This window comes from Lathyrus oleraceus, chromosome 6 (genome assembly GCF_024323335.1).
Source record: "Lathyrus oleraceus cultivar Zhongwan6 chromosome 6, CAAS_Psat_ZW6_1.0, whole genome shotgun sequence".
Taxonomy (NCBI): domain Eukaryota; kingdom Viridiplantae; phylum Streptophyta; class Magnoliopsida; order Fabales; family Fabaceae; genus Lathyrus; species Lathyrus oleraceus.
Genome location: NC_066584.1, coordinates 373,225,554 through 373,232,563, shown reverse-complemented (window position 1 = coordinate 373,232,563; position 7,010 = coordinate 373,225,554).

Genomic DNA, 7,010 nt, shown 5'->3' with positions numbered 1-7,010 from the left:
GATTTATAGAGATATGATTCATAATTAATTTATTTTATGACCGTTTTTATGTAACACATCATACTTTGGGATTGTTTTTAATCAAGATATTATTTGTGGTGATTATAAAAGTCAAATTTAAAATAATTTTTTAAAATATATATTTTTTTATATAAAATAGTTTTATAATTGGTGAAAATAAAAAAGTTAGTTAAAAGAAAATAAAATTATTTTTGATATAAAATTGTTTTTTTAAAAATATAGTTTTAAAAACTATTTTTTTTATAAAATTGGTTTCGAATTTGATTTTTTTAAGAAAATAAAAAATTGGTTTTAAAGAAATTGATTTAAAATTGTTTTTTTTTAACTATTTTTTTTGTGTTAAAAACCGGTTTAAAACCGAACCGATCCACTTATAAACCGGTTTTAAGAAAATAAATTGGTTTTATGAAAATGATTTTAAGATCCAAACCGAACCATATATATGGTTCAATATGGTTTGACTTATGATCCATGCACACCCCTACACATGCCCATATAGTACAACTTATTAAAGTGGATGATATAATTTTTTTTTCCAGTTGATCATTATTATAAATTTTGTAGTTATGAGTCGTGATAAAAATTGTGAAAACAATGTAAATAATGGTGAGCTTTTGTTTTTAAATTAACTACCTTTTTTAATTCGCGGATCTGGTAGTTCATGCCGGTATATCGTCAAATTACAATATATCAATACGGAATTTCACCGCGTTTGGACCTTCACATACGACACTTCGATCCCGTTGTCGCTATGAACAAACCGGTTTGGAGCACATTATGATTTATTCATTTCAACTTTTTAAATTAAAATAATTTGTTATTTAAATTTTATTTAAATTAGTTAATTTTGATAATTAATTTTAATTACATCGACTTTGATTTAATCAGATAATTTTGATAATTAATTTTGATTATATTAATTAAGTGGTTTATTTAATTTTTAATCAATAATTGTTGATTAATTAAATATTGATCACTATGACAATTTCATAATCATTTTCAAGATAAATTCTTCCAATCTTATTCATAAACAAAACTTTGGTTCAATGCCAAGTGATTCATTTAAAACTCGATTAACTTCACACCGATACAAACTCAAGTCATTTTTCTAAAACAACTTAATTTCTAAATAATATTCTCTTATAACGTAAACTGAGGATGAAAAAAAGTATAAGAGGTGTTCGCTTCGTTATCTCCCGAGTATTCGAATGATTGGCATCCGCCATATTGCTCAAATTCTTGTCACCCGATTAGAACATTAAAACACTACAAATTCAAATCACCTTTGCAAGTTAAGTACCATTCCTAAATAATTTATTTTCCAAACTTAGGATGAAAAACAGTATAAGGGGTGTTCGCTTCGTTATCTCCCAAGTATTTGAATGATTGGCGTCCGCCACATTGCTCGAATTCTTGTCACCCGATTAAAACTTTAACCGTATAAGTGCGAATTATTTTTTCAAATCAATTTATAATCTAAACTTTGGATGAAAAAGATGGGATGTGTTCGCCTCACCATCTCTTGAATATTTGAACGATTGGGGCTCGCCATATTGCTCAACTTATCGACTTCCAATTAAAACACTTTAATTGGACTTGGATAAAGGAATGGGTGGCGCTCGCCTCATCATTCCTTAAATAAGCAAGTGGGAGGCACACGCCTCATTACCTCGCATATTCAATTTTCGCAAACAACTTTCAATAATAATTTAAACGAAAAGGGAGTAGAAGGAGTTCGCCTTATTATTCCTCGAAAGAATTGAACGATTGGTGTGCACCACATTGCTCAATCTTTTGTCGTTCTTCAAAATATCTTAAAACATACTAAACCTAATTTCTCTCCCCGTGCGATCAAAACCAATAAAAAAAACATCTAACATATTAATTCAACTTGTCACCCCCGCGTGACCAAAACTCTTTTAAAAAAGAACACTGTTTAATCCTTTCTAATGCGCACAATAAACTAGTGCTTAAGCCTCCGCTGAGAGTAGGCAAGCCAACGTTTAGCCTTTATAACGCGATCTAAACAGTCGTTCATTAAAAAACACCAACCAACCGTAGTTCCCGAACTACGAATGCTCTGATTTCCTTATTGCACTATAAGGATACGTAGGCACGAGATTGCGATATCTTGCCGAGCACACTAATAAAAAACCTCCATTCTCCCCCTTCAGAGGTTACCATCCATCTCTTTTATATATTCTAATCACTCGAAGAAAACAAGTAACATCCAAATAACATTCAAATAGAAAATTAGACTAAAAGGTTCTCGTTGAGTACAACAGACGTGAGAGGTGCTAATACCTTCCCCTTGCGTAATTGACTCCCGAACCCGAATATGGTTGCGACGACCATTATTCTATTTTTAAAAGGTTTTATCGATATTTTCCTATTTCTTTATTGGGATAAATAAAGTTCGGTGGCGACTCTGTTCGAACTAAATTTTCTCCGCGACCATCACGAGGAATCGCATTTTTTCGAGGTGCGACAGGCACAAAAATAAATAAATCACGTAGGAATAAAATATAAACCATTACAAATGTCAACTCAAAAATTCAAACTCAATCAGAAATAAATATAAGTGAGTTTTCCTTAACATTGGAGGGTTTAGTCAGTAATAAAATAAATAAAATCCATAATTTACATAAATGGCATTACTCAGTGATCTTCAAAAAGACAGAGTCAACACAAAATTTTGTTGCATATTCCTTCAAGTAGTTCCTTACACATAAGTCTTATGCTCAAAATTCAATTATGTCGTAAAAAAAATCCAAGTTCCCTAAAATCACATGTGTTTTTCCTTAAACACCGTCATAGGCGTTATGGGTCGCATTTTGGGCCAAAACATATGTGTATGGTATCATGATATGCGTATGGCCAGTGTCACTAGTGCGAAAAAAGAGTTGACTGACCGAAAGCGTCAAAAGGATAATGGCACAAAGTCACCACCAAATTTTATTTATTCCTAGAAAAGGAAAGGGGAAATAGTCGATAAAACCCTTAAAGAATGAATACGCAAAGAGTGTATATGGACGAGGTTTAGTCTTGAACCCAAATATGGGGTCAGAAGTCGAGTACACAAGGGGAAGGTATTAACATCCCTCACGTCCATGGTACTCCATAGGAAACATTTAAGTTGTCTGCGTGCATGGGTATTTATCTAAATTTTGATATATTATAAAGAAAGTGTGAAAGAATGAGATTGGGCTTTTTTATTATAATGATCACCAAGGATTGGGGCCCTTATGCCTACGCATCATTCATCAGATGCTGAAGAATTAGAGCTCCGTAGTTCGGAGTAGAAAATGTTTGTGTGTTGGTTGATTTTACCTTCAAAAAAGTGTTTTCTGTGTGATTCCCTAAGGCGTAAAAATGAGTTTGATGAGTTGATGTTGTTTTTAGGGTTTTTGAGAAGAATGTTTTTGATTATATTGCACTAAAGACTATGGGTTGATGCGAATATTTCAGACAAATAAACTAAACGTCTTATGTCCAAAATAATCAGAGTAAGAGTAGGAGAGCTTCATCCTTACTCGTTTCCCACCACTTAAGGCTCGTGGCGCACAATATTAGTCATATTTTTATTGTTGTTTTTAGTTTGATTAAGAAAATGCTGCTTGATGTTGGATCAATGATTTATTGCTTTTGATTTTAAAATGGTGATGTACATGAATATTTAGATGGTAACCAAGAAAGAAAAATAAGGGTTTCATTGTAAGGAATCCCAAGAGAAAGCCTTGTGTGTGCAAAGTGACCTAAGCTAACATGTGGATAATGGACTTACAAAGCATGCCTCCCTAGGGTTGTGACATGATGACATTCTTACAATAAAAGATTGCAAGTTACAGATGAAAATCCAAGTTAGGGAAAAGTGTCAAGAGATAGGGCAAGGTCCTCAAGCAAGGGTCCTAATGAAGTCCTCTAAGTCCAACAGTTGATTACAGATTTATGCATCTTTTTGGTCTTTTAATTTTATCATGTTTTTGTGGTTTTTGATTATGATGACAATAAGTAAAATGATAATGATAAATATGCATGAGATATATACAATGATGATGATGGGTGCTTGAAAGTAAATTATAATACAATATAGTTGACAAGAAAATAAATCATAAGATAAACAATAACAATGGTTAGTGATGAATAGTTTATGGTTAGTGAATAAATGTACAAGATAACCATCTAGAGATTATCTATCCACAAGTCAAAGGAATAAAATATGGCGCATCAAGGGAAAACTTATCATTGATGCAAAGTATTGACGATGATCCATGATCATATAATAATAGATTTGAACCAAAGAAAGTTATACAACCCCAAGTCCATCTATCAATGATTTGACAAATGGAAGATTATATCACCCAAATAAATACAAGTTAAATGATTAATTAATGTACAAGTTAGACACATAAACATAGGTGTTAGATGTTTAGTGGTTAATAGAAACAACAGAATCAAATGGATCAATATGTAAGGATCAACAAGTGAGGTTTCATGTATGCATAAAATGGTTTGAAACATGGTTAAATAGGGGAAATCTATCAATACACCAAAGTATCATGAATTATTTCTTGATCATTCATTAATAGGTTTGATATATTGAAGATTTTATCAATCCTGAAAAACCAAAGACCATGATCAACAAATCTCATCAACCATCATCAACAACAAACGGTAAAAATGTCCAAAATAAAAATGAATAAAAATAAATGATTAAGTGGGGAAAATAAAATATAATATTTGGTTAAATTTATTTACAAAGATTCTTGGTTAAAAAAGAAATAAATGATGAAAATAAAATGGAAATAAAATGAAAAGAAAAGAAATTAAATGAAGAAATAAGAAAAGGAAAAAGGAAGAAAAACAAACAAATGGATGGGGGCGCTGGGGGTTGAACCGCTGACCTTGGGGTCATGGTTTAACCCCCTTTCCACTAGGCCAAGAGCCCTTAGATGATAACTAGCGCGTCCAAAGAAATAAATGATAAACACCTTAATTAAAAATTAAACACGGGTGAATGTTAGCTCAAGTGAGGCGCTTTCAGGTGGTTCCAATGTTTCAGAAAGCTTTAAGGATGTTGTGTGAATGTGTTTGGGTGTTTAAATGGTATTGGGATTGCTTCAAATGCTTTATTTTGGATGATGATGTTAGAACAAGATTTTGATTTTGCAATATATCTCTAAGTTATGATGATAACAAAGAATGAAACAATTTGGTACCCTAACAATTTTCTTAAGTGTGCATGATTCTAAGTTAAAATGACTCTGAGGAAACTAATATATGGCATCTGACGTAGTCCAGAAAAGTTGATCCAGCACGAAGTAATCAGATCTGACTCGGAACAAGAACACATCTGAGGAGCAATCACCTGAAGAATTTGACGTTGAAGCTCAAGCTCTGATATCTGAAAACTCTGCAAGAGATATCTGAAGACTGCAAGAGATATCTGAACTCTAACTCTGAAGACTCTGATCATGCTCATTGTGATACATGCTTAACACATCACCTGATTAGAAGCTTACGCTGAAGGTATTCTAATTCTAGCACAATTCCTTTTTAAGGAAACTATGGATTATGTTCCAAGACTGTTATGGAAAGGACAAGAAATTCAGTACCTTTAACTCCCATAGCTGGCAAGAAAACTCCATTGATTTCCCTCCAACGGTATCATCTCAAAGTGCTATATAAAGGCCTCCCTACAACTTTCTGAAAACAAGAACTTCATACACAACGAAACAACTTTGACACAATAATATTCTCATACTCCAAATACTCTCACTATCATTGTTGTAAGAAATACTTTCATACAAGAGTTGTTGCTTAATATTGTGTGGTTGTGTTTCATCGTTCTTAAAAGTGTGTTTATATTGCTTATCTAGAAGCATCTAGTCAAACACTTGTATTCTTGAAATTGTGTGAAAATCCCCAAGTGACTTGTTTAAGTCCGTAGACTTGAGAGGGCTAGGAGGTTGTTAAACTCTTAGACATTTTTGTAATCTGTTGAGATTAGTGGATTAAGTCCTTATTAAAGGCGAAATCACCTTGGTCGGGTGGACTGGACTAGCTTTGATTTTCAAGCGAGCCAGGATAAACTCTTTGTGTTATTAGCATTTATTTTGTGTGTGTGGTGTTGCAAAAGTTTTTAACTACTGTGAAAACAATTCAAACCCCCCTTTCTTGTTTTTCTCTACCTTTAATTAGTATCAGAGCTTAGGCTTTGTTATTGATTTTTGAATCAAACACTTAACCGTGTAGAGAGACCCAGGGTGAGTAAACCTTCATGGCTAACACAAATGAAAGAGATAGCTACAACGCAAAACCTCTAGTTTTTTATGGAGAAAAAATTGACTACTTGAAGGACAAAATTGAGAGTTTCTTCCTAGGCTATGACGTTGATCTCTGGGATATTGTTACAAATGGTTATGAACCACCCATTTCTGCAATTGGCATTTCTATTCCAAGAAGCAGAATGAGTGATGATCAGAAGCGTGATTTCAAGAATCACTATAAAGCAAGACCCATTTTGTTAAACATTATTTCCTATAATGAGTACGAGAAGATAACCAACAGGGAAACATCCAAATAAATTTTTGACTCCTTGAAAATGACGAAGGAAACAATCAAGTCAAAGAGACTAAGGCCTTGGCCTTAATCCATAAGTATGAAGCCTTCAAAATGGAAGATGATGAAGTTGTTGAAGTGATGTTCTCTGATTCTGAATCTGAAGCTCCAGAATTTGATTTTGAAGAGAAGCGGGCAAATGTAGCATTCATGGCCACTACCTTTGGAAGTTCATCTGAATTAGAGTATGACTCTAAAGAGGTAGTCTCTGACTTTTCTCGTTCTGATCTGGAAGCCTGTTTGTCAGAATCTCTGAGCTTGTATCAGGAGCTTCGACAGAAATTCAAGAGCCTGAAAAAGGTTCATGAAAAAACTGTTGAAGAATGTGATAAGCTTGAGAAAGAAGTTTTTGAACTTAAAGAAAATAA